This window comes from Oncorhynchus nerka, linkage group LG5, assembly GCF_034236695.1.
Source record: "Oncorhynchus nerka isolate Pitt River linkage group LG5, Oner_Uvic_2.0, whole genome shotgun sequence".
Taxonomy (NCBI): Eukaryota; Metazoa; Chordata; class Actinopteri; order Salmoniformes; family Salmonidae; genus Oncorhynchus; species Oncorhynchus nerka.
In genome coordinates, this window is record NC_088400.1 from 45,477,206 (window position 1) to 45,495,879 (window position 18,674).

An 18,674-nucleotide genomic window follows, 5' to 3' on the forward strand; every position below is an offset into this window, starting at 1 on the left:
CGTTGAGGCTTGAAGTCTTAATACATTGGCGCACATGAAGGCAAGCAACCCCTGAATAGTAATGTTTAATGATGAATCTAAGTTTATGCTCCCAACTGCATTTTCCCCTTAAACCATTCACTTTAATTATGAAATCGTAAAACATACTTTTTCAATTACTTTTTTCGGTGGGGGTTCTCTCCACTAATTACCAATATGCTCATCACTTCACCATTAATTTCCCCTCAAAATAATGAAATTATGTGTGGTGTATGTGTCAGGTCTGTTGTGATTCCATTAGTTTGTTACAAAATGAGATTACTGGTATTACTTGATGCCTACTGTATTTTGAGATCCACTCTTCCATTAAGGTTTACTAAGCTAGGGCTCAGTATGCTTTCCATTCCCCTCTCACTCCATTCCCCCTGTGTGCCTGAATTGTCAGGCCTATGTAATGTGCTGTACTTGACCCTAGCTTGCCTCTCTTCTCTGTACTGTAAAGAGTGGAGGAGAAGAGAAGAGAGTGGAGGAGAGGAGAGGAAAATTGGGAGGAGGATTCAGTGGAGGGGTTGGGGTGATAACCTAAGGACTAGTGTTGAGTGACTACTGTCCCTGTGTGTGTCCCTGTGGGCCTTGAAACAGCCCTGATTAACTGGAATATAGTGTTGGGCCCCTGGACCCCCCTAATGGCTCCTGAAAGGGACACTTTTCATTCCAAGCAAATCAAATCAAATCAAAATGATTTATATAGCACTTCATACATCAGCTGATATCTCAAAGTGCTGTACAGAAACCCAGCCTAAAACCCCAAACAGCAAGCAATGCAGGCGTAGAAGCAGGGTGGCTAACAAAAACTCTCTAGAAAGGCCAAAACCTAGGAAGAAACCTAGAGAGGAACCAGGCTATGTGGGGTGGCCAGGCCTCTTCTGGCTGTGCCGGGTGGAGATTATAACAGAACATGGCCAAGATGTTCAAATGTTCATAAATGACCAGCATGGTCAAATAACAGGCAGAACAGTTGAAACTGGAGCAGCAGCACGGCCAGGTGGAATGGGGACAGCAAGGAGTCATCATGCCAGGTAGTCCTGAGGCATGGTCCTAGGGCTCAGGTCCTCCAAGAGAGAGAAAGAAAGAGAGAAAGAGAGAATTAGAGAGAGCATACTTAAATTCACACAGGACACCGGATAGGACAAGAGAAGTACTCCAGATATAACAAACTGACCATAGCCCCCCGACACAAACTACTGCAGCATGAATACTGGAGGCTGAGACAGGAGGGGTCAGGAGACACTGTGTCCCCATCCTATGATACCCCCAGACAGGGCCAAACAGGAAGCAGTGTTGTCTGTCTCTGTAAACACACACAAAAAACACTTTTGTCCCATTCCTCCCACTAAAGCATTTTCATCTTCATAGTGCACAGATATTTATAACAGTCAAAGTGTCTATGAGTAATCACTAATTAATCCTGCTTTTAACTGTCGGTAATGTCTCGGTGATGGTTTGTTTTATAAATGGTGATTGGCTTTAATTGAGGACAGAGAGAACACCTTTGCTGACAATGACCCTCCAGGGTTATATGGACAAAGCGCAGTCTCTCTCTCTCTTCTTTAATTAAAAAAAAATGTAACCAGGAAGGCTAGTTGAGAACAAGTTCTCATTTACAACTGCGACCTGGCCAAGATAAAGCAGAGCAGTGCTACACAAACAACAACGCAGTTACACATGGAATAAACAAGAGTACAGTCAATAACACAATGGAAAAAAATAAAGTCTATATACAGTGTGTGCAAATGGCGTGAGGAGGTAAGGCAATAAATAGGCCATAGTAGTGGAGTAATTACAATTTAGCAAATTAACACTGGAGTGATAGATGAGCAGATGATGATGTGCAAGTAGAAGTACTGGTGTTCAAAAGAGCAGAAAAGTACATAAACACAATATGAGGATGAGGTAGATAGATTGGTTGGGCTATTTACAGATGGGCTATGTACAGCTGCAGCCATCAGTTAGCTGCTCAGATAGCTGATGTTTAAAGTTAGTCAGGGAACTATAATTCTCCAGCTTCAGTGATTTTTGCAATTCATCACAGTCACTGGCAGCAGAGAACTGGAAGGAAAGGCGGCCAAAGGATGTGTTGGCTTTGGGGATGACCAGTGAGAAATACCTGCTGGAGCGCGTGCTACAGGTGGGTGTTGTTATCGTGACCAGTGAGCTGAGATAAGGTGGGGCTTTACCTAGCATAGACTTATAGATGACGTGGAGCCAGTGGGTCTGGCGACGAATATGGAGTGAGGGTCAGCCAACTAGACCATACAGGTTGCAGTGGTGGGTGGTATAAGGGGCTTGGGTGACAAAACGGATGGCACTGTGCTAGACTATCCAGTTTGCTGATACATTGGAAGCTATTTTGTAAATGACATCGCCAAAGTCGAGGATCGGTAGGATGGTCAGTTTTACGAGGGTATGTTTGGCAGCATGCTTTGTTGCAAAATAGGAAGCCAATTCTAGATTTAACTTTGGATTGGATATGTTTGATGTGAGTCTGGAAGGAGAAGTTTACAGTCTAGCCAGACACCTAGGTATTTGTAGTTGTCCACATATTCTAACTCAGAACCATCCAGAGTAGTGATGCTAGTCGGATGGGCAGGTGCGGGCAGCGAACGGTTGAAAAGCATGCATTTGGTTTTACTAGCATTTAAGAGCAGTTGGAGGCCACGGAAGGAGCATTGTATGGCATTGAAGCTCATCTGGAGGTTAGTTGACACAGTGTCCAAAGGGCCAGATGTATACAGAACGGTGTTGTGTGCGTAGAGGTGGATCAGGGAATCACCCGCAGCAAGAGCGACATCGTTGATATATACGGAGAAAAGAGTCCAGAGGTCTGGACAACAGGCCCTCCGATTTGACACACTGAACTCTGTCTGAGAAGTAGTTGGTGAACAAGGCGAGGCAGTCATTTGAGAAACCAAGGCTGTCGATAAGAATACGGTGATTGACAGAGTGGAAAGCCTTGGCCAGGACAATGAAGACGGCTGAACAGTAGTCGATGGTGGTTATGATATCGTTTAGTACCTTGAGCGTCGCTGAGGTGCACCCGTGACCAGCTCTGAAACCGGATTGCACAGCGGAGAAGGTACGGTGGGATTCGAAATGGTCAAAGACTTTAGAAAGGCAGGACAGGATGCATATAGGTCTATAACAGTTTGGGTCCCTTTGAAGAGGGGGATGACCGCGGCAGCTTTCCAATCTTTATGGACCTCGGACGATACGAAAGAGGTTGAACAGACTGGTAATAGAGGTTGCAACAATGGCGGTGGATAATTTTAGAAAGAGAGGCTCCAGATTGTCTAGCCCAGCTGATTTGTATGAGTCCAGGTTTTGCAGCTCTTTCAGAACATCTGCTATCTGGATGTTGGTGAAGGAGAAGCTGGGGAGGCTTGGGCAAGTAGCTGCGGGGAGTGCAGAGCTGTTGGCCGAGGTTGGGGTAGCCAGGAGGAAAGCAGGACCAGCCGTAGAGAAATGCTTCTTGAAATTCTCAATTATCGTGGATTTATCGGTGGTGACAGTGTTACCTAGCCTCAGTGCAGTGGGCAGCTGGGAGGAGGTGCTCTTATTCTCCATGGACTTTAGTGTCCCAAAACTTTTTGGAGTTAGAGATACAGGATGCAAATTTCTGTTTGAAAAAGCTAGTCTTTGCTTTGTTGACTGCGTGTATTGGTTCCTGACTTCCCTGAAAAGTTGCAGATCGCGGGGACTATGCTAGTGCAGTCCGCCACAGGATGTTTAATGTGCTGGTCGAGGGCAGTCTGTCACGTTCTTTCAAAATCGAACCCAGAAGCAGACCAGGACAAGCAGAGTAGGAAGAAGGTGAGTATTTATTTACAAGTGAATGTGAATGGGTAGATATATCCAGGTGGCGTAGCGGGCAGCGGTGGTGAGTTGATGGGAGTAAATAGGTGGATCCAATGGGGTAGCGGAATCCTCTGACGACCAGGTGGGAATGGGGTAAATGATCCGGGTGAGTAACTGAAGACAGAACAAACGGAGGTAAGTTTAAGGCAAGCAATATGTAAAAAACAACACAACAAATGCTATCCAACTTGAGGCTGATACTCTGGCACAACATACTGTTCATGGCTAACGATCCGGCAGGGAATGGATGTCAGGTCCGGGCTTATGAAGAGGAGAGATGATGATCAGGACCAGGTGTGCAGATAGCTGATGGGATACAGGTGCGGGTAATCAGAACTCCCAACTGGCTACATAGCCCGGCAAACAGACAGGGTGCGTTCCAGGACGCCGGAAAAAACACTCCAGGACAGAACACAGGCAAAAAACAGACTCAGGAAACGGGATTCGTGACACAGTCAGGTCTGGAGTGAACCAAGTTCTTAGTTCTATATTTTTTGAAAGGGGCATGCTTATTTAAAGGTTGAGGAAATTACTTTTGAAGAACAACCAGGCATCTTCGACTGACGGGATGGGGTCAATATCCTTCTAGGATACCCGGGCCAGGTCGATTAGAAAGGCCTGCTTGCAGAGGTGTTTTAGGGAGCGTTTGACAGTGATAAGGGGTGGTCGTTTGACCGCGGACCCATAGCGGATGCAGGCATTGAGGCAGTGATCGCTGAGATCCTGATTGAAAACAGCAGAGGTGTATTTGGAGGGCAAGTTGGTCAGGATAATATCTTTGAGGGTGCCCATGTTTTCGGATTTAGGGTTGTACCTGGTGGGTTCCTTGATAATTTGTGTGAGATTGAGGGCATCTATCTTAGATTGTAGGACTGCCGGGGTGTTAAGCATTTCCCAGTTTAGGTCACCTAGCAGAACGAACTCTGAAGAAAGATGGGGGCAATCAATTCACATATGGTATCCAGGGCACAGCTGGGAGCTAAGGGGTCCTATAACAGGTGGCAACAGTGAGAGACTTATTTCTGGAGAGATTAAGTTTTTTAATTAGAAGCTTGAAGTGTTTGGGTATAGACCTAGAAAGTATGACAGAACTTTGTAGGCTATCTCTGGAGTAGATTGCAACTCCTCCTCCTTTCACAGTTCTATCTTGACGGAAAATGTTGTAGTTGGGTATGGAAATCTCTGAATTTTTGGTGGCCTTCCTAAACCAGGATTCAGACATGGCAAGGACTTCAGGGTTGGCGGAGTGTGCTAAAGCAGTGAGTAAAACAAACTTAGGGAGGAGGCTTCTGATGTTAACATGCATGAAACCAATGCTTTTTCAGTTACAGAAGTCAACAAATGAGAGTGCCTGGGGACACGCAGGGCCTGGGTTAACCTCCACATCACCTAAGGAACAGAGGAGTAGGATGAGGGTACGGCTAAATGCTATCAAATCTGGTTGTCTAGTGCGTTGGGGACAGAGAATAAAAATAGCAGATTTCTGGTCGTGGTAGAATAGATTCAGGGCATAATGAACAGACAGGGATATGGTGGGGTGCGGGTACAGTGGAGGTAAACCCACTGTATGAACCCAGTGATGACAAGAGATATTGCATCTCTGGACGCTCTAGTTATGCTGGGTGAGGTCACCGCATGTGTAGGAGATTGGACAAAGGAGGTATCTGAGGCATGTTGAGTGGGACTCGGTGCTCCGCAGTAAACTAAAACAATGAGAACTATCCTAAACAACAGTATACAAGGCATATTGACATTTGAGAGTGACATAAAGCGAGGCATAAAGCAATCACAACAACTTGTAATACAACAACAGCTAATCAGCTAAGACAACAACAACAGGTAAAATGGCGATGCATGGGCAGAGAGGGTCGGTTAACTAAAAACAGGGCCTGAGTTCGAGGCTGGGGCCGACAGATAAACAAAAAACTAAACTAAATGGAGTACTGTGATTAATGAACAGTCCAGCAGGCATCAGCTATGTAGCCAAGCGATCATAGGGTCCAGTGAACAGCAATAGATGGAACAGGGAAACCGCGGGGTAGTCGTTACTACGCTAGCACGTGGGAGACATTGCGATTAAAGTTAGCAGGCTGGGGTTAGTAGAAGCGTCTGCTCCGTCGTCCGACAAAGGCCGGTTGAGGGCACAGTGGATGGAGTTCCGTCGGCAGACCAGTCGTGGTGGTACGGAGAGGCGCCGTGTCGACAAAGGGTCCAGGCCAGATGGCAAAAGAGGTATTGTAGTTGTAGTAATTTTGTTTGCTAGCCGGGAGATGTGCCTGGCTCGCGGCTAACTGGTGCTAGCTTCGAGGCAGGGGCATTAGCCACTATAGCCACTCGGTAGCAGCTAGCTAGCAGCGATGATCCGCTACAAAGGTCAGAGCTCCAGAGCTTACGGTAAGTATCAGGTGGAGTAGTGGATTCTAGCCATGTTGGAGTAGAGTCCTGGAGGCATCTTCTGTGTAGCCGAGTGATCACTGAGTGGACCGGGAGGTCGGCCTGGCTCAGATACTGGCAGGCTGGCAATTATTATCCAGGCAAAAAAAAACGTCTAGTGTCTGTGCGGAAGGTAAAGGCCGCTGGCAGTGGCTGACAATGACTAAATAGCTAGTAGCTAATTAGCTGGTTAGCTACTGATGGCTAGCTACTGATGGAAGTTCTGGCTATAAGGTCTAAAACACATAGCAGATCCGTATCACATTGGGTGAGGTGGTAGGTATATTTAATTTAAAAATGGAAAAGAGGATAGAAATATATACGAAAAATACAAAAAGTACACGAAAGAACGACAAACCACGTCTGCACTGCTACGCCATCTTGGTTACTTTCACATAGGATTCATGGTATGTTGCCTGTAAAAACAATTGGGCTCCTGCTCCATTTGTCTAAAAATGGATCCTGAATAGACTATAGAAACAGAGGTTGGTTATCAAAAAGCACTCCTTCCTGGAAGTCCTCGGCAAAAATACTTCAAAGACAAAAATCACAGTCTATGGTGGCTGAGGTGGGGTTTTTCCTCTTCATGTTCAAGGTGAAGTTCTAAAAGAGGAAGTCAAGCCCGGGTGCTTTAATGTGGTGTCTTTCATTAGCTGCACTTCCCCAGATAAGTCAGCTCAGCTCTTCTCCAAGTGTCATCATCCTCCAAAAATATCTGATCTCCCCCATTAAAGTGAAGGATTTGAGAGAGTGATACACACACAAGAAACACTCACCTATGAGGGGTAGAGAATGTCAAGAAAGACACACTGGACAAAACATAAACACTAAGACCACATTAGAGAGTAGTGCTTCCTCTCCATTGTATTATGTCATTGCACAGCACTCTGATGAAGCCAATTTTGTTCCACATTATTCTGAATAAATGGCATTTCACTCCTCAACTCCTACCAAAGCACTGAGTGATGAATCAGTCCTTGCTTCCGAGTTTAATCACACAGCTCTTCAAGAGGGATCCATTAGTTTAAGACTAAATGGTGATCTCATTCAAGATACAGTATTATAAGGAAAGCTAATTTAGCTAATCAGGCAGTTAGCCTGTGCACATGCAGTAATCAGATGGAGTGCATGGCTTTGATTTATGTGCTCACTGCTCATGTCAATATCATTATGCTGTTAGAGTTCAGACCTGTATGATTTGTCCGGTTTGGAAGGAATATATGTGTGGATGATTCATTCAGCTCAAAGGTAAAGCAAGTAGCGCCAGAGTGGTGTTGTATATGATAAACATAATCTCTGATGTGCCTGAACAATCAACAAGTGCCTTGTCTCAGGTGGAAGTAAATAGTAATAAAAAATGTGAATAAAAATATGTTTACCTCTTATTGCAAAAGAGGAAAAACTATTAGTAAAGTTAAAAACAATATTTATCAGCCAAATTGTTGCAGCTGGATTTGATTAAGTATGCTATTCTAGCCTGTCTTCCAAACCTTTTGGAGGGTTGAACTACTGTAACAGTAGGACCTGTAGTTTGATGAAGAAGATAGATAGGGGAGACCTTTGATGAGGGAGATGAGGCCAACCATTCCCCTCTGAAAGCTTGGCAGGATTAGGCTGATGGATTCCCGGGTGCAGAGAAATGTGTCTTCAGGCTGCTTCTATCAGCTACTTCTGTCTGAACTCTAAATGAACAGATCTGTTATCTAGACCCCACACTGAGCTCTCTCTCCCAGCTCCACTGTTAATGAGAAGTGCTCTAAGATGTGTACATTATTAATAGATGAAAGGAGGGAAGAGAAGGCCACTCATACATCATTAAACATAAACACGCACACACTCATGTCTTTAGGTGGATGTGGATGCACACAGTAATGTATCCTATTCCTTACTTGGAATCAATACTCTCCACTTTTTAGTGTACTTCTAGTTGTGCTGATCTGGATTGAGGTGGAAGGAATCCCTGCTGACACACGAACAGAAGCACAGAGCTGAACACACAGATCTGCATCCACTAGATTAAGGTCAAACAAGCATCCATCCACTCCAAGAAAGCTGTTTTGCGATGCATGAATTTTATTCTGCCTGGTGAGGATGGACTGGCATCACTACTCTGAGGATTGTTTTTTGGCATTTGCCTCCTATATTAGGATCATGCTGTGAGGAAATCCGAGACATTTAATGTCATGGATGTTTTTACTTTTGATATAGATACATGCAGTGTAAATTAATTAGATTCTGCACCATTTCACCCACCAATTTTCTGTTCAGCAAGGACACATTTATAGGCTATTTGATAATTTTATGTTGATAAAACCCCTAATTATTTCTTACCAGGCATTACACTTTTCTGACAAACTCTCATTAGACCTAATTTTCTTTATGTGGATGGTCCAGATTGCGATAGAAAATGCCTGCAATTTGCCATTAGTTAGACCGTTCTCTCTTTCCCAACCTCTATTTCTCTTTCTCTCTTTTTCTCTCCCCCTCTCTCTCTTTTTCTCTCCCTCTCTCTCTACTCTCTCCCTCTCCCTCTCTCTACTCTCTCTACTCTCTCCCTCTCCCTCTCTCTCTACTCTCTCCCTCTCCCTCTCTCTCTACTCTCTCCCTCTCCCTCTCCCTCTCTCTACTATCTCAATCTGTCTGTCTGTCTGTCTGTCTGTCTGTCTGTCTGTCTGTCTGTCTGTCTGTCTGTCTGTCTGTCTGTCTGTCTGTCTGTCTGTCTGTCTGTCTGTCTGTCTGTCTGTCTGTCTGTCTGTCTGTCTGTCTGTCTGTCTGTCTGTCTGTCTGTCTGTCTGTCTGTCTGTCTGTCTGTCTGTCTGTCTGTCTGTCTGTCTGTCTGTCTGTCTGTCTGTCTGTCTGTCTGTCTGTCTGTCTGTCTGTCTGTCTGTCTGTCTGTCTGTCTGTCTGTCTGTCTGTCTGTCTGTCTGTCTGTCTGTCTGTCTGTCTGTCTGTCTGTCTGTCTGTCTGTCTGTCTCCGTTAGTTCTGAGTACAGTCTTCCTTCACTGTTCTGGGGGTATATGACCATGATAGTGTTCCAGGAGACCTTTCTTTGTTAGAGGCTGTAATTGGCCTGTTAGCTGTTAAGACCTTGTCCGTTGTAAACTAAATGTCCCTGAGCTTTTCTTGGCCTGTTTGGAGGCCTCCGGCCAATGGGCCTTACAGTTTTTCTCAGTCGCTTTGGTGCATTTCTTAGATCAAAAGTGCAATTCTTGAAACTACTTGTACAAATTCCAAAACATCTAGTCACTTGTGCACATCATTAAAGCAATTTCTTATTCCTTTTGAGCAAATTGCAATTGATAATGTACAAGTGTCAGCTTTTTTCCACATTATCAATTGCTCATGTCATGTTGATCAAAATGTAGTAGATGGTTCTCTGTTGAATAGTCTTACCCCTCAAAACATCTAGGCATTAGTTCCTTGCATAAGCCATTACATGCAAAATTGTTGAACTATTTGTCATAAACTGTCAAGCATAGTTTTACACATTTCTATTAGACCTTTTGTACAAAAACGTGAATTGATGAATCGTGCAGGTGAAATTGACCCTCACTCATGAAGGAATGTAAAGTGTTAGTTCAACCAACAATCAACCAGTTGTCTAAATTTCTCAAAGGTGCATCTCATGAAGAATCAATTGGCAAGCATATATAGACCAAAAACACAGAGTTGCAATTTTCCAATAATGGATGGACCAGGAAATGAACAGGGTCAACAGCCAAGAGGAGGAGGAAGAAGAGGAGCAAGGATGCATGGTGGAAGGCAAAACAGAGGAAGAGGCAGAAGAGGACATAGGCTCCACCCGGCACAGCCAGAAGAGGACTGGCCACCCCACATAGCCTGGTTCCTCTCTAGGTTTATAATCTCCACCCGGCACAGCCAGAAGAGGACTGGCCACCCCTCATAGCCTGGTGGAAGGTGGAAGGAACATGCAATATATGTACATGTTATGTCACTCTTCATTACCAAAACAAATTCAACTGTGTGTTCTGGGATATAGCGTATAATGGAGTTGGAATCAAGTTAACCCTCCCACAACTTTGTATACGTGGATGAGGCTGGCTTCAACCTGACCAAATGCAGAAGACGGGGTCGGAATATCATCGGTCACAGAGCTACTGTGGATTTGCCAGGCCAACGGGGAGGAAATATCACCATGTGTGCTGCTATTTCGGAGCATGGTGTCCTAACCCATATCCCCCTTATAGGGCCATACAACACCCAGCATCTACTCAACTTTTTAGAGACTCTCTACAGGCCTCTCATCCCTGATGATGGGAGGGGTCTGTTTAGAGAGGATTTGCCAAAGTATGTGGTCATTTGTGATAATGTGAGTTTCCATCGATCAAACATAAGGCAATGGTTTGTGACCCACCCGAGGATGCTCATAAAATTCCTCCCACCTTATTCACCATTCCTTAAGCAAAATGAGGAGTTATTTTCAGCATGGAGGTGGAAGGTGTACGATCGTCAGCCACACACACAGATGACCCTGCTGGCTGCAATGGATGCAGAATGTGAGGACATCACAGTAGACGCCTGCAGAGGATGGATAAGGCATTCCAAAAGATTCTTTCCACGTTGCATTGGAAGGGAAAATATCCGGTGTGATGTGGATGAGAATATGTGGGTCGACAGACAGGAACGTCTGGATGTGTAGAGACAGCACAACAGTGCTGCGGGCAAAGTTGTGCCTTAGGGGTGGTTTCCGGTGTTTCTTTCTAATTTAGTTTTTTTTCCTTTGTGCCTCATGGGTTGTCCAGTCTCTTTCAATCGATAACCCACATACAGTAATAAGTAAATAGCACTGTTAAAATTGATATATGCCATAGAAGTGCAGCCTTGTGCATTTTCAATACAGTAGCTGTCATCCAAACTGTAGCCCAAGTTTACATCAGGTAATACTGTCAAAGTACACAGTTACATTGACAACATGCCTAAACATTTTGACGACCTTGTTCGTGAACAATGACTCAATGACTTATCATTCTGATGACACTGACATGATCATTGGCATGAATATTTACTTTTGAGAGATGTACTAAGGATTTTTAGTGACTGACTAGCTTTAGAAACATATCTATTGTATATTGCAATTTGTACAAATTGTTCTGAGAAATGCACTTATTATTTTGCACATGTTAGGGATGATGTGACAAATGCACCAAAGCGACTGAGAAAAACTGTAAAACTGATACATTTCCCATCAGCACCCTGGGGGAGCCTGTACTGCAGTTCAAAAGCCTGTACTGCAGCTCATAGGCAAGTAAGGCTGAGATCAGGCCTGTGGCAGTGTTTCTCATGCCATTACTTTGGTACGGTGGGAGTCCAGGTAGAGATTTGTCACTTCAATTATTTTCAATTGAAAACGTGTTTTTTTTGCAGCTGGTTAATTTTAGGCTTTTTTCCAACTAAAACAGAATCAGATCGATCAAGGGCTCAATGTGAATTGATTCTATTAAATCAATAACGACTATAATTAAACTGCAAAATGATTGATTGTTTAGAACAACTCCTCACTAATCAGATTACAGCAAGGTTTTCACAGCATAGCCTACACTATAGCCCCAGACTAAGCATAGTAACCCAATAGTAACCCAACCTAATCCACATTGATTTTCATCTACCTCTTTGACCAGTTAAATGTTGAAATAGAGGTTACACATTGAATCGATCCCTGCCAAACTTTAGGCAGTGCATTTCTTTTGTTAAACTGTAGAACAGGTTCAGTCTTAGACATATTTGTATTCAATGCTTCCTCTTGATGACAGATGTGTATTTTCAATGGCTGACGTTTCTTCTGGTTGGGCCAGCAAGCGTGTGCGCTAGTGTTGATCTTTCCACTGCTGCTTGCTATTCAGACACACTCCCTCTCAGCTCTCAAGTGAACGAGAGCTGAGGGAACCATGCCAGACCTCTGTCCTCAAGGTCACTCTGTTAAAGCCCTAAATCCCAGAGGTCAGTGCCTAGGGAGGGAAGGGAGTGATGGGTGAATGGAGAGAGGGAGGGAGCTAGCAAAGAGCAGACTGGAGGACAGAGAGACTCCGTGTGTGACGTGGTGAGGTTGAACTCAGGTGCAGAGAATGGACTAGACGAGGAATCAATGATTTAGGATAAAGTAAATACTTTACTGAGAAACAAGGGAACAGAAGAATCATAGTAATACTGGAACAAAGCAACAAACACCACAGTGGTTCCTCCTTTAAAGTTGCGAGTTTACACTGTGGGACTTACAGGTCATTTGTGGTTTAGCACTGTACCCTGCGCCACCACTTCACTGCTCTAGACCAGCGCAAGGGCGAGTTAGAGCACTGATTATGCTTTTGGGTCCTACTGTGTCTCTGACAATGAATGGGCAACATAAACCTAAATAGACACGGATAATTATGCACGACTTCAGTATTGCTTACTAAAACTGTTGTTACACTAAGGTTTTTATTATTTTTATTATTTTGTTTTTATAATTTTATTAGGATTATTTTTCTCTTACTGTAGTGCTGTAAACCACATCTGACCGGTCTCGTTGTACAGCGACTGAGTGGGGCAAAGTCTAAGACACTGCAAAGCAGTGCAAGCTGTGTTGCTACAGATGCTGGTTTACCCCATGTTCACCCCATGTTCAAGAGTGCCATTTTTCTCGCTCATTTTATATTATTTGAAAATGAAATCATCTCCAAAATATTGTTATTTTTAAAACCAAGTGATTATTATTAATATTGACACTAATAAAGGCATCTTTATGCTTTTATTAATAAAATAATGGTAAAAATACTCTTTCAAAATGCCGATGTTTATTTAGTCATGGATCCATAATGAATTACTATGGGAATAAATATCACTGAATTACAGAAATATCCTCCAATCCTCTATATGTAATTATTGAGTCACACATTTGAGTGTAGAAATGTTATGCTCCTAGTGTAACCTTTATTTAACTAGGCAAGTCAGTTAAGAACAAAGTCTTATTTACAAGGACAGCCTACTCCTTCCTCCCTGTCAGGAACCCCGGTCTCCTGCGTGCCTGCAGGACGCTGTGTTCATTAGCTAAATAGCCCAGTACTGTACTCCCGATAACATGCCAATGTATGTTATGTTGTGATTTTGAATATGAATTATGCCCCTATTTCAGATTACTCTGACGTTTTTCTTACGTTGTACCCAATGATTTATGAAAACTTGCTCGGTAGGTCGATGTCCTCATTGTTGTTTTACATACGTGTTTAATACGTCTTTACACACTTTATTCGAATGATTATGATATGCATATTGTTATATTTGGCAGCACTTATTTGTTTTTCCTTCGCCTCCAACCCCATTCGATGCGTGGAACGGATGTGGGTGGGGCCAGGTCTAAATAAGGTGGATCATTTTTTTTAAACTCCCAAAAGCTCTGATGAAGGCCGTGAGGCCGATACATAAGCTTATTAAAGATCAATGATACTATCAAAAGCAGTGTGCGGTTTCCTTTTCCCCTTCATCTTGTCCAATTGTTACCATACACCTGCAAAAAGATTGCTCAGATGTGCGAGTGCCTTTTGAATTTTGAATTTTTATTTTCACTGAAACCAAATCTCCATTTGGAGAAATGTTATGCTCTTAGGGCAACCTTTATTTAACTAGGCAAGTCAGTTAAGAACAAATTCTTATTTACAAGGACAGCCTACTCCTTCATCCCAGTCGAGGAAGTGAAACCCGGTCTCCCGCTTTACCGCATTCTCTAGTTCAGTCATTATTGAAGGCTATCAAATGCTTCTCGAAGATGGTTAAAGCGGGAGACCGGGTTAAACTAGCACTAACTAGCATTAATGGTACCAGAGGTTGACACTTAAATAAAGTGCCATAGAATTCTACGGCACCATGCAAGCTGCGCCGCAGTACGCTGCAACTTTTAATGGAGGAACCACTGTATGATTAGAAAACTTACTCAGGGGACAGACACACATGGCAACCGAAAATCCAGCTCCTGCAAAACAGAGACAGAAACACACCTCTTTTAAAAGGGGAAATCATAATGGCAAATAGATAACACCTGAGTGTCCTAATTGTCTCTAAGATTGTCTCTGGTGACCGGTGGAACCATGATACTTTGGACAATTCGTCTACAGCGTCTTACCATTTCAGGGCGTGAGGCCAGCAGCACTAACCTTGACCTCGACCAGCACTCTACCAATCTCTCAAAGCCTTCAACTCTTAGATTACTATAAACCTCTTGATACGATCAGTTCTAAGATCTCCCATGACAACACAGTTAGTTGTTGAGTGATGAGCTAAATCCTGTGGAGGTATCTGGATCCTATCGGAAACTGAGACTTATACGGTTGTCACTGATTCTAAACCATCTCATTGCATTTATGCCCTTTTTGTTTTGACTGGTCAGTGAGACTAGTCAGTTTTGTTATAACTGATGAGTGAGGCTGTTTACACGACTCCTGTTTGACCTGCTGTAAAACAGCTCCAACTCCCCCTTCTGCAATTAGAGCACCTTTAGTTGTTGTTGCAGTGGACCCTCTAAGGAGGGTATCAACGGTTAACAAGCCTCTGAGCCTCAACTATGCCTTGACTATTTGGTCAGTTGACAACATGATGACTGGTGTAAAACTGCAGTAAAATACAACACCTCTCTCTTCTCCGTTATACAACCGTTTTAACAGCCTTTGCCATGGCAACCCAAGGATGGGAGTATAATGAGAGTATCTGAGATGCAGGAGACAGAGAAAGCAGAATTAGTCCTTTATCATATTAGACAGAGGAAGTAAGCCGGTGACGTCGACCGCCGAACGCCGCCCGAACAAGGAGAGGGACCGGCTTCGGCGGAAGTTGTGACAGATGTATCAGCATTAGTCCTGTATTATACCAGACAGATGTATCAGCATTAGTCCTGTATTATACCAGACAGAGGTAACATCATTAGTCCTGTATTATACCAGACAGATGTATCAGCATTAGTCCTGTATTATACCAGACAGATGTATCAGCATTAGTCCTGTATTATACCAGACAGATGTATCAGCATTAGTCCTGTATTATACCAGACAGAGGTAACAGCATTAGTCCTGTATTATACCAGACAGAGGTATCATCATTAGTCCTGTATTATACCAGACAGAGGAAACAGCATTAGTCCTGTATTATACCAGACAGAGGTAACAGCATTAGTCCTGTATTATACCAGACAGAGGTATCATTATTAGTCCTGTATTATACTAGACAGAGGTATCATCATTAGTCCTGTATTATACTAGACAGAGGTATCATCATTAGTCCTGTATTATACCAGACAGAGGTAACAGCATTAGTCCTGTATTATACCAGACAGAGGTAACAGCATTAGTCCTGTATTATACCAGACAGAGGTATCAGCATTAGTCCTGTATTATACCAGACAGAGGTATCATTATTAGTCCTGTATTATACCAGACAGAGGTAACAGCATTAGTCCTGTATTATACCAGACAGAGGTATCATCATTAGTCCTGTATTATACCAGACAGAGGTAACAGCATTAGTCCTGTATTATACAGGACAGAGGTATCATCATTAGTCCTGTATTATACCAGACAGAGGTAACAGCATTAGTCCTGTATTATACCAGACAGAGGTATCATCATTAGTCCTGTATTATACCAGACAGAGGTAACAGCATTAGTCCTGTATTATACCAGACAGAGGTATCAGCATTAGTCCTGTATTATACCAGACAGATGTATCAGCATTTGTCCTGTATTATACCAGACAGAGGTAACATCATTAGTCCTGTATTATACAGGACAGAGGTAACATCATTAGTCCTGTATTATACAGGACAGAGGTAACATCATTAGTCCTGTATTATACAGGACAGAGGTATCGTCATTAGTCCTGTATTATACCAGACAGAGGTAACAGCATTAGTCCTGTATTATACCAGACAGAGGTAACATCATTAGTCCTGTATTATACAGGACAGAGGTAACATCATTAGTCCTGTATTATACAGGACAGAGGTATCATCATTAGTCCTGTATTATACCAGACAGAGGTATCATCATTAGTCCTGTATTATACCAGACAGAGGTAACAGCATTAGTCCTGTATTATACCAGACAGAGGTAACATCATTAGTCCTGTATTATACAGGACAGAGGTAACATCATTAGTCCTGTATTATACAGGACAGAGGTATCATCATTAGTCCTGTATTATACCAGACAGAGGTATCATCATTAGTCCTGTATTATACCAGACAGAGGTAACAGCATTAGTCCTGTATTATACCAGACAGAGGTAACAGCATTAGTCCTGTATTATACCAGACAGAGGTAACAGCATTAGTCCTGTATTATACCAGACAGAGGTAACAGCATTAGTCCTGTATTATACCAGAGAGAGGTATCATCATTAGTCCTGTGTTATACCAGACAGAGGTATCATTATTAGTCCTGTATTATACCAGACAGAGGTAACAGCATTAGTCCTGTATTATACCAGACAGAGGTATCATCATTAGTCCTGTATTATACCAGACAGAGGTATCATTATTAGTCCTGTATTATACTAGACAGAGGTATCATTATTAGTCCTGTATTATAACAGACAGAGGTAACAGCATTAGTCCTGTATTATACCAAACAGAGGTATCATCATTAGTCCTGTATTATACCAGACAGAGGTAACAGCATTAGTCCTGTATTATACCAGACAGAGGTATCATCATTAGTCCTGTATTATACCAGACAGAGGTATCATCATTAGTCCTGTATTATACCAGACAGAGGTAACATCATTAGTCCTGTATTATACTAGACAGATGTATCATCATTAGTCCTGTATTATACCAGACAGATGTATCATCATTAGTCCTGTATTATACCAGACAGAGGTACCATCATTAGTCCTGTATTATACCAGACAGAGGTACCATCATTAATCCTGTATTATACCAGACAGAGGTACCATCATTAGTCCTGTATTATACCAGACAGAGGTAACATCATTAGTCCTGTATTATACTAGACAGATGTATCATCATTAGTCCTGTATTATACCAGACAGAGGTAACATCATTAGTCCTGTATTATACTAGACAGATGTATCATCATTAGTCCTGTATTATACCAGACAGAGGTAACAGCATTAGTCCTGTATTATACCAGACAGATGTATCAGCATTAGTCCTGTATTATACAGGACAGAGGTATCATCATTAGTCCTGTATTATACCAGACAGATGTATCAGCATTAGTCCTGTATTATACCAGACAGATGTATCAGCATTAGTCCTGTATTATACCAGACAGATGTATCAGCATTAGTCCTGTATTATACCAGACAGATGTATCAGCATTAGTCCTGTATTATACCAGACAGATGTATCAGCATTAGTCCTGTATTATACCAGACAGATGTATCAGCATTAGTCCTGTATTATACCAGACAGATGTATCAGCATTAGTCCTGTATTATACCAGACAGATGTATCAGCATTAGTCCTGTATTATACCAGACAGAGGTAACATCATTAGTCCTGTATTATATAGGACAGAGGTATCATCATTAGTCCTGTATTATACCAGACAGAGGTACCATCATTAGTCCTGTATTATACCAGACAGAGGTACCATCATTAGTCCTGTATTATACCAGACAGAGGTATAATCATTAGTCCTGTATTATACCAGACAGAGGTAACATCATTAGTCCTTATTATACCAAACAGAGGTATCATCATTAGTCCTTTATTATACCAGACAGAGGTATCATCATTAGTCCTGTAATATACCAGACAGAGGTATCATTTACTGAAGTATGAAGTGTTTTCTTCAGCCCTCCTCCTCATTAGCACCCACTGTTTATTTTGGCACCATGAGAGCAGTTTAGTCCCCCTGCCAGCCGTCACACTTTTCCCTGTCCGTCAGAGGGGGAGGTCAAATAAAGTAGAGAAAGAAAGCCCATTTAGTGTTGTGAAATTGTGTGGTTTGTCAGAAAACGGTGGTCTTTGAATTTCGTGATGTGTTCTTATTTACTCTGAGCCTTTTACTCTAGGGATCTGTATGTGTTGGATTTACTGTGTAAGACGTTACACTTGGCAGAAAACCAGACCGCCGTGGGCTGTATGAATAGATGTGTGTTGGTAGCATTTGGCCAGAGATGTTTTAGTTTCAGAAGCCCTAATGCCTTATAAATTCCCTTCAGTGTCTGGATTTCAGTTTTTATTATCACCGTAATGTTTTGTGTTTGCTGGAGAATTATTATTATTTACTGTGACAGTCAAACATAAACCAGCTTTTCTCTCTCACTGGCGTTTTATTGGGTAGATTCTAGTTTAACTGTGTGTGTGTGTGTGTGTGTGTGTGTGTGTGTGTGTGTG

General features: G+C 42.6%; 1 protein-coding gene across 4 annotated transcripts in view; it reads left to right on the forward strand.

The window, feature by feature from the left end:
• The window catches only part of LOC115129601 (ecto-NOX disulfide-thiol exchanger 2-like), a 164,989-nt gene that overhangs the window by 40,243 nt on the left and 106,072 nt on the right, over positions 1 to 18,674 (forward strand). The gene's annotated exons all lie outside the window — the stretch shown is intronic.